This window comes from Stomoxys calcitrans, chromosome 5 (assembly GCF_963082655.1).
Source record: "Stomoxys calcitrans chromosome 5, idStoCalc2.1, whole genome shotgun sequence".
Lineage (NCBI taxonomy): Eukaryota > Metazoa > Arthropoda > Insecta > Diptera > Muscidae > Stomoxys > Stomoxys calcitrans.
The window spans coordinates 77,831,541-77,841,524 of NC_081556.1; the positions used below are offsets into that span (position 1 = coordinate 77,831,541).

Genomic DNA, 9,984 nt, shown 5'->3' on the forward strand with positions numbered 1-9,984 from the left:
AAATCACTAACCCAAATTTCTCTTGCGGTTACTGCAATGACACAGACCTCTGCCTGCCTGACCGTACACTCGTCCGGTAGTCTCGGAGACTTACCAAGGCCTTGAGCGCCGCCATACTGGCCATTTAAATCCTGAGTTTTGAGGGCGGTAAATCACTAACCAGAATTTCTCTTGCGGTTACTGTAATGACACAGACCTCTGCCTGCCTGACCGTACACTCGTCCGGTAGTCTCGGAGACTTACTGATATTGAGTGCGTCGGAGTAGACCCCAGTAAAGATCGAAGTCTCATTTTCCTCAAGGTCCTCCTCATTCTACCCTTTGCATCCAGAATGAAACTGTGGCCGCACCTGTCCTCCTCCAGCATGCTGAGCCCACTAAACCTAAGTGCCACCGGGCTGCATCAACTCCAGACCTGCGTATGATGCGAATTTCAGGGCCAATGCATTAACTAAAACTTCAAAAAGCTAGGGAAACATATGAAAAATACATTTCATTCATTTATGTACATAGTACAGGTATGTACGTATTCATATGCATTTATTTTTTCTTTCACTTCCGATGGCTAAGTATTAAGCAAACCTCGATTTTTCTTGAGTGTAGTACCTATGTATTTCTATAATCATAATTACACTCGGGCAAAAGGGAAAGTGTTGTAGTTGGCCAGAAAACCACATAAAGTCATGGTGAAATGTTGCCATCATTTCGGCTTTTTAATAGTAGAAGGGGAAACTACAACGAATTGAAAAATATTACAACTCAGTTTTCAAGAAGAACAAGAGCACAACAGCAAGGAAATTTTATTACCCAATGAAAAACCCCCTCAACCTTTCAGCCATCCAAAGTAATGGACAAAACAAAATCTTCGCCAGCGCCTGCCATGTTGTACAACAGCAACAACGACAAGTAGTAACAAAAAAAAAACTATGTGATCGTATCTGGTTTTTTCTTTTCCATTCCACAACTTTATTTTAACATCACGTACAAAAACATGATACAACGAAATGTGAAATATGCACTGCACTCATAGTCACAAACCAAACAAAAAAAAAAAAACAGCAGCAACAACAACAAAACGAAATAGGAAAAACCTAACGAAAATAAAACAAAACAAAAATTAAACATATGATAAAAGCCAACAGAGAAATACAACAACAATAGCCATCGCATACAAAACTGTCGGACTGCGGCGGCAGAAACAGCAACAATGTGAAGCGAATATGAGGATGTTGCCGAAGAAAGGGAACAGCCCGTACACCCCACCGTCAACAGCAGCAGAAGCAACAACAATAACTACAACAGCAATTTTGACTGTGGGGAGAACTTTATGCATCACACATCAAAACATTAGAAAAACACCCAAGCGAGCGAGCGAACACTCGTAAAACGCCAGGCCTCCCAAACCTCGCCTCACTTCGTCGCACCCTAGGGCAATGATGGCGAAGAGGGAAAATGAAAAAAGCTTATGTAACAGAAAACTTTACACACAACCAGCAACGAAGTGAAAAATAATGAAAACTAAACTACAACGGCAAGAGTCCCATGAATGCACACGGCAACAAACATGCCTACATGCATGTTTGCACACACACACACACTTGCACTCAAATGCTATGCACGTACGTATGTGTGTTGAAAATACGAACACAGCAACAACTAACTGGCAGCAGCAGGCAACAGCAACGGCAAAATGGAAAAATATCGTTAAAAACATTATTTTAAAATGACCTCAATTTTCGAAAAAGCAACAACACGAAAAAAGAAAGAAAATTCACTCCCAATGTTGAAATGAAATGTGGAAAAAGTTTTCGTTGCATTTCGTGTTAACTGCACTCCCATGGTTGTTGGTTGTCGTCCTCGTTGTTTCTTTTGCTCATGGCGATGAGTTGGTTGGGAAGAGATGAGTGATTTTATTTAGGTTTTCTTTTGGCACAAAAAAGAAGCCCACAATAATGCAAAGCCAATAAAACGAATTTAATACCAGGCCGCTTAAGTTACGATTGATTCGTGTAACGAAATTTTACAATAAAATAGGGCTGGCAAACTATCGATAGTTTACTGTTTGCGTCAATATCGATAGTATTTAACACTAACGGTAAAATTTGTATTTTTGTGTTGCAATTTTTCCTTTTTTTTGATAGAAATAATGGATTAACCGACGATTCATAAAACGACGTTACTTTTTTAATAGAAAACTTTCAAAATTATGAAAAAAAACCAAAAAGGTCCAAGTTTTTCCTTTATTAGCATACAGTGGCCGACAAAAGTCTACGTACATTCCTTTTTTGGCTACTAGTCGGCTTCTATAGCTCAGTTGAGAAATGTAATGATACAGTAATGCTCACTTCCGAAAATACTACACTTTGATTCGCCTAAAAACAGAACGTTTTTTTTCCAGAAAACAAATCCTTTTTCAATATGTTTCTGGGCGAATACTTTTCAGTTACCGTTGTCACACCCTCTTCTCAACCTAACCTAACCTACCGTTGTCACTTAAGATCCTTTGAATAGTTCGGGGATTTACAGTCTTATTGGTTATTTATGCCAACTCTTCTGGTAACTTTTTTTTTTAACTGACATCTCTCAAATTTAGCTTTTTTGAACGTGGTTGATTTTCTGTTGTGTGTATTTTTACAGTTTTTGAATATGGTTGAAGTGAGGATATGCTTAAATTCAATAAATTTGATATTTTACCAAATGATTTGTTCTCATTTCTATATTTTACAACTAAACATCGATTGAAATTTCTGCACGAGAAGCGATTTGGCTTTTAATTCTTATTAAAGTCCGAGATTTAGGTTGGGTTGAAAACGGGGTACGGATGTTAATCTGCCCCATGGTACTATGGACATACATACACCTAAGCCAGTAATTGACTTGTTGTGTGTTCTAAATACTAAAAGTAACCTCGAAAAGAAAATCTAAGTCAGTAATTCCTTTCTACTGCACAATCTCTAGTTGTCTTATTGGTGGCATTCTTCTGGCCTTTACTTCCAAATCGTCTGCTCTATCATTTGCCCTTACTCCGCTATGGCCCGGCTCCCGGCGGATCGTGCCATCCTCAGAGAAGGCGTTGATCTCTTTCTTACACTCCAAGACTGTTCGTGACGTCCTGATTGTAATTGTCTTGATGGCCAGTTAGTGAATAGAGCAATTAAGTGGGCAAAATTGAGGTACCGTCAAATCAAATGGAGCTACCGTCAAATCTAATGCAAATCTCCCTTGTCTCCCACAACAAACCCGTATCCTGTACAGTGGAAACATGCAAACATTGCAAATGCAAATTTTGCCCATGAACATTCCACTAAGGAACAGGGGCAAACTTCTCACATCCCAATGAGTGCAGTCCGATTCAAATTTAAGCTCAATGATAAGGGGCCTCCTTTTTTTGTAGCCTAATCCAAACGGCGTGCCACAGTGCGACACCTCTTTGGAGACAAGTTTTGCGTGGCATAGTCCTCACAAAAATCGCCAGCATTAGGAGGGGAAAACCACCGCTGAAAAATTTTTCTGATGGTCTCACCAGTATTCAAACCCAGGCGTTCAGCGTCATAGGCGGACATGCTAACCTCTGCGCTACGGTGGCCTGCAAAGATTATCAATAGCAATAATATCCTATTTATTTAAAATATTAAAAACAAGTTATAGTCCGATTCGGACTATTAATGAATGCCGAACATTGTAGAAGTCTTTGTGTAATATATCAGTTCATTCGGATAAGAATTGCGCCTTGTCGGGGCTCAAGAAGCAAAATCGGGAGATCGGTTTATATGGGAGCTGTATCAAGCTATTAATCGCTTCAGACCATAATAGACACGTATGTTGAATGTCATGAGGGAAGCCGTTGTACAATATTTCTTCCCAATCGGACGAGAATTGCGCCATCTAAAGGCTCAAAAAGTCAAGACCTAAGATCGGTTTATATGTCAGTCAAATCGGACGAGAATTGCGCCATCTAGAGGCTCAAGAAGTCAAGACCCAAGATCGGTTTATATGGCAGCTATATCAAAACATAGGCCGATTTGAACCATACTTAGCGCAGTTGTTGGAAGTAATACCAAAACACCACATGCTAAATTTTAGTCAAATCGAATTGCGCCCGCCAGAGGCTCAAGAAGTCAAGGCCCAAGATCGACGGGCCACAGCAAATGGTCTTTTATTAAATCCACATAAGTCCAAAAGAATTATTTGTCATAAAAACAAAAAGATTTCTTTGCAAAACGTAGATATGCTACGGGATCAAAAATAAATTTAAATTGTGCCCAGTGCCAAAAATTTGGGGGTCATTTTTAACTCAACTCTTAGCTGGTGAAGTCATATAAATGTTGCAATAGGACAAACTTTACTAAATTGCGTGTCATGTGGCTAATCAATTCGTTCACTCCACCTCATATACGTGCTCTCCTAGCATAAACCTTTTTGGTACCTGGTAAAACCTATGGCCCCGAGCTCTTTGCGAATCGTGAATTGCGATTGTACTCAGCTGTTTACGGTACTCTACACAATAAATATGCCTCATGCCACTATGGACATACACCTAAGCTAGTAATCGGCTTGTTGTGCGTAAGTTAGGGATTCCGTGCTACTTACAAAATCCTTAATTGTTTTGCATCCCACTCCCCTAAGATGGTATAGTGTCCCCACCTAAACGAAGGTATCTGTTAGACGCGAAAGTCGGGCAATGAAAAAGGAAATTCTTCAACGCCACGTCATCTTCCCCGCATGCCCTACATATGCTATCACTTGCCGCACCGATTTTACATGAGTGAGTTCGTAGTCCTATGTGTCCCATCATGATACCAATAGCAATACTGATCTCCTTCTTACTTCCTTTCAGAAATAGCCTCGTCTTCTCACGATCTGGATCCCCCATTGGATTTTTGCCGTCCTACCGCTCATTTCGCTGTTCCACAATGTTGCATGCGCATTCGTCGCCCACTCCCTTAACTCGGACTGCGTCGACCCGAAAGGTTTCGTGTTAACCAAGTTTATTGACGGCAGTCTTCTGGCCTTCACCGCAAAATCGTCTACCCTTTCATTTCCCCTTACTCCGTTATGGCCCGGCACCCAACGATGGGGATTTTGCCATCCTCAGAGAAGGCGTTAATCTTCTTGTTACACTGCAAGACTGTTCGTAACTTTACCGTCCTAGTTGTTATTGCCCTTATGGCAATTTTGCTGTCGGTAAAGATGTTCACACTCGATGTCCTCGCGTTAGCAACACACCACTTCCCGCATTCCGTGATCGCCCGGATCTCCGCTTGCAAGACCATATTATGGTCAGGCAGTCTAAAACAGATTTCAGTCCTGGGTTCTCAATTTAGACCCCCAGGCCCACTCTGTCCCCTAGCTGTGATCCAACCGTGTATCATGATCTTCCAGATGGCAATACTAGGGTTCCGTCAATCCAAGACTGTGCCGATGGCAGCAGTGCCTCTCACTCGACTTCAAGGTTCATCTCAGGTATCCGATCAGAAACCTCTTTTCTTCCTTTCAGGTTTCCTATCGTCGCCTCGATTATACCGCGATGGTATGAGCAGCTCCCATCCTCAATCCATTCTCCCATCGCCTTAAGTCTCATAGCCGCAGTGGCTGCCTCACACTTAATCTGTATGTCAATGGGTCGGATATCAAGAATGGTCTCCAGTTCCATAGTGGGCGTGGTCCTCATCGCTCCGCCATGTTCTCTGAACCTGTTGTATGGTCCTTAAGTTGCACTTTTTCTCCATAGCAGTCTACCAAACTATTGAAGCGCTTCTGTAGAGCCAGTGGACTATCCTCGGATTCAGTCCCCATTTCAAGCCTACGGCCCGTCTACAATAGTACATAAAGCCTAACGTATGTGACTGCGTCAAATTTCAGCAAAATCGGATTATAAATGCGCCTTCTATGGGGCCAAGATTTGAAATCGATAGAACGGTCTATATGGCAGCTAAATTGCAAAAAGGTGTAAAAGGGCTTAACACAACTCACTGTCTCAAATTTCGGCGAAATCGGACAAGAAATGCGCCTTTTAATGGGACCAAAATTTTGAAACAAGAGAACGATATCCAAATCTAAAACGATCTTGACCAAATTGATAAAGAATGTCGAAGTGCCTAACACAACTCACTGTACCAAATTGCAGCAAAATCAGATAATAATTGTGGCGTTTATGGGCCTAAGACCTTAAATCAGCGGATCGGTCTATATAAGGGCTATATCAAGATATATTCCAATATAGCCCAACTTAACCTGTCTATGGACAAAAAAAGAATCTGTGCAAAGTTTCAGCTCAACATCTCCATTTTTAAAGACTGTTGCGCCATTTTAACAGACAGACGGACGGACATGGCTAGATCGTCTTAGATTTTTACGACGATCGAGAATATATATATAGGATCGGAAATGGATATTTCGATGTGCTGCAAACGAAATGACAAAATGAATATACCTCCATCCTTCGGTGGTGGGTATAAAAATCAAATTTACATTTTTGCACTTTGCTCAGTGAAAAAAAAGGAAAAAATATTGTGTGTGAGAAAGCGTCTATACCCGTGACGAGCACTCAATTGCAATAATGTGCAAGCGCATGAACTTGCTTGAGACTATTGCTTTGTGTACGTCCGTAGTAATGTGCAACAGTGTGAGTATATTTGCCCATCATTGGTCTATAGGAGAGAGTCGACGCAGAATGATTATTGGTCCGGTAAACGAATAATCGTTTGCGTCTATCAAAACACTTTTGTCATTAAAGAGTTTTTGGTTTTACAACAAAAGAAAGGCCATTTTACAGCAGTCGAAGCTGCTAAAGTGTTTACAATAACACAAGTAAAAGCGTGCTATGTTCGGCAGGGCCGAATGGATTCCGCTAAAAATTGTACTCTTATTAACTGAGTTTGTTTTTATATTATTTTGGTCTCAAGAATTCATATCGGTATTAAGGTGACCTATTTTCACCATATTGACTGATACGGATTAAACTGGCACTGATGTTGAAAGTCATAAGAAAGGTGTTTGGGCCTAATTTCAGCCAAATCGAATGAAAATTGAGGCTTTTAAGGGCTCAAGAATTTAAATCCGGGGATCGGTTTATATGGGGCCTATATATGTTTAAAACTCGATTCAGATCATACTTGGAATGGAAGTTGGAAGTCATAATTCAAGACTTTGTTCCAATTTTAAGCCAAATCGGATGAAAAATTGTGCTTCTAAGGGCTCAAGAAGTCAAAACCGGGTCCAGTTTATATGAGGGCTATATCTGTTTATGGACCGATTCAGATCATATTTGGCATGAATGCTGGAAGTCATAACACAAGTCAATTTTCACCCAAATCGGATGAAAATTAAGGCTCTAGAATATCAAGTCAAGTCTTTATCCGAATTTTAGTGAAATTGGATGAAAATTGAAGGTTTTAAGAGCTCAAGAATTCAAATCCGGGGATCGGTTTATATGGGGGCTATATCTGTTTGAAGACCGATTCGTATCATACTTGGCACGGATGTTGGAAGTAATAAGTCAAGTCTTTGTTCTAAATTCCACCCAAATCTGATGAAAATTTAAGCTTCTAGAGGCTCAAGAAGTCAAATCGGGGGATCGGTGTATATGGGGGCTACATCCAAATATAAATATAAATTGCCCATTTGCAATTCCCAACGACCTACATCAATAAAAAATATCTGTGCAAAATTTTAATCGGCTAGCTTTACGTGTTCGACCGCTATCGTGATTTCGACAGACGGACGGACATGGTTAGATCGACTCAGAATGTCGAAACCATCCAGAATATGTATACTTCATGGGGTCGCAGTACAATATTTCGAGGTATTACAAAGCAGGCCACTGTAGCGCAAAAATTAGCCTGCCCGCCTATGACGCTGAGCGCCTGGGTTCGAATACCATCAGAAAAAATTTTCAGCGGTGGTTTTCCTCTCCTGGCTGGCAACATTTGTGAGGTACTTTGCCATGTAAAACACTTCTCCAAAGAGGTATCGCACTGCGGCACGCTGTTCTCGGCTATAAAAAGGAGGCCCCTTATCATTGAGGTTAAAACTTAAATCGGACTGCACTCATTGGTATGTGAGAAGTTTGCCCCTGTTCCTTAGTGGAATGTTCATGGGCAAAATTTTAATTTTACAAACGGATTGACTTGATTAGTATACCCCCATCCTAAGGTGGTGGAAATTCATGGCTACCGTTTGATATGCTGAAGCGAAACCTTACACAGTTACAATAAAAGAAAATCTTCGCAAAATTTAATAAAATCTGATAATAAAAATGCTCCCGTTGTGCTTAAAACCAGACGGACAGAAATACAGTCGCTCGAACGTCAGCAGTTTATCGCCTCAGGTCCTCAAAAGTTTAGTCTGAAGGTCGGCCTATATGGCTACGCTACATTACACAAATAGGGACTGATTTGTTAGGTGGGTAGTGTGAATGAGGTTGGCTATAATACAAATCATTATTCTAAATTTCAGTTAATTTGAATAACAACCATACCCATTCTTCCATAGATTTGGATCAACAACAGATTATTGAAAGCCTATATCCGCCTTTACAACTCCTTGCAACATGTTTTTGCTCACTTTTTGCCTTTAGGGCGTAAAGTAAAAGTGAATTGATACACACTGGTGCTATCAGATAGATCATGCGGATCAGAAAAGTACTTTTTCATGATATTGGTTCCGTCTGCATGCGGAATCATTGCAAACAGGTTATCTTAACACGCAAATTTTTACTGGAAAAGTGTTCGAACAGCCCTCAGGCTCAAACATTCCAATGTTTTCAAAAACAAAAAATTTCAAATGTGTAATCACTTGTCTTATGGCGAATTGATCATTCGAATTTTTGTTATTGACAGTCATGTTGCGACCATGTTCTAGTGTTAGTTGAACAAAGTAAGTGTTTGAGAAATGTACATAATTATGCTCAAATTCATACATTTGTATGTACATACATACATACATATATTGAAGTATTTGTTGAAATGTATGTTGTGCTTAGTTATGCGAAGAAAAGAAAGTTGCTTCATTGATCAAAGCTCCAAACAAGAAAAGCTCTTCGCACACTACATACATACATATGTATGTAGGAAAACCTAAAGCAGTCTCACAAACGTACGGAGTGAAAATTAAAGATTTCGAAATGCCCAACTACAAGCGAAGAAATGGAGAAAATGAAAAACCACAATGCAACAACATACGATTTTCTCTTGACACATATGTATACATAATGCTTATGTATATACATACCCACAGAGTATACTATGCATGCATTTGTAGATTGGGGAAAAAGTACAGCTCCAACAAATGGAAAAATTACCCATTCCGCAGTTGGAAAAGTGGGAAAGGTAGGTGGGGGTGGCTGGTAAAACGCCATATATACTATATATATAGCAGCCGATCCTATTTGAAAAAGATCAAAAAATAAACTGCTGCATGATTTTCTGAAAACCTAATGCAAAGTCAGTAGAATGTTTGAAGAAAATTTGCTAATTTTCCAAAATTTTCTATGAATTGAAACTAAAATTTAATCACCATAATTTCTACTCACCCATACATCAGCTAGCACATGCACTCCACACACAAACGCGACCAAGAAGCCGCAGTAAATGACGACGTCGACGACGACAAACAGAGAATAGGGAAAAGCACGTTTAGCCGCACAAAACTTTCGTGGCTTTCGAATGTTGCACGACGTTGCTTGGAACTGTTCAAAAAAAGTTTTCTACAACTTAAAGAGCTTCGACTTCACATAAAAATGATTCAAGCCCCCCATCATTGACAGCAACATCAACATCATCGGCATCGACATCGACATCGTCGTTGCTGGCTGGTCGACAACACAAACACATGTAAATTAAAACTTGAATACGACATCAACAACAACAACGACAACTATAAAGGAACAACAAGAAGAGTAAATGTAGTTCCGAGGCAAACACAGTAGGCACTTCGGCAAAAACTGAACTCGTCTCTCGTTTTTGGAGAAAAATGTTCTCTAAGC

The 9,984-nt window shown here is 40.1% G+C and overlaps 1 protein-coding gene across 8 annotated transcripts in view; it reads right to left on the minus strand.

Moving 5' to 3' along the window:
* The window catches only part of LOC106096016 (longitudinals lacking protein, isoforms F/I/K/T), a 366,249-nt gene extending 356,540 nt beyond the window's left edge, over nt 1-9,709 (minus strand). For 2 of the 8 annotated variants that reach the window (XM_059370250.1, XM_059370249.1), the window contains exon 1: nt 9,532-9,708. The gene's annotated coding sequence lies outside the window, so the exon portion shown is untranslated. Of the gene's footprint in view, nt 1-9,531 lie in introns of all 8 variants that reach the window. The other 6 variants (XM_059370247.1, XM_059370246.1, XM_059370251.1 and 3 more) reach the window with 5 other exon arrangements.
* Between the last annotated feature and the right edge of the window lie 275 nt (nt 9,710-9,984).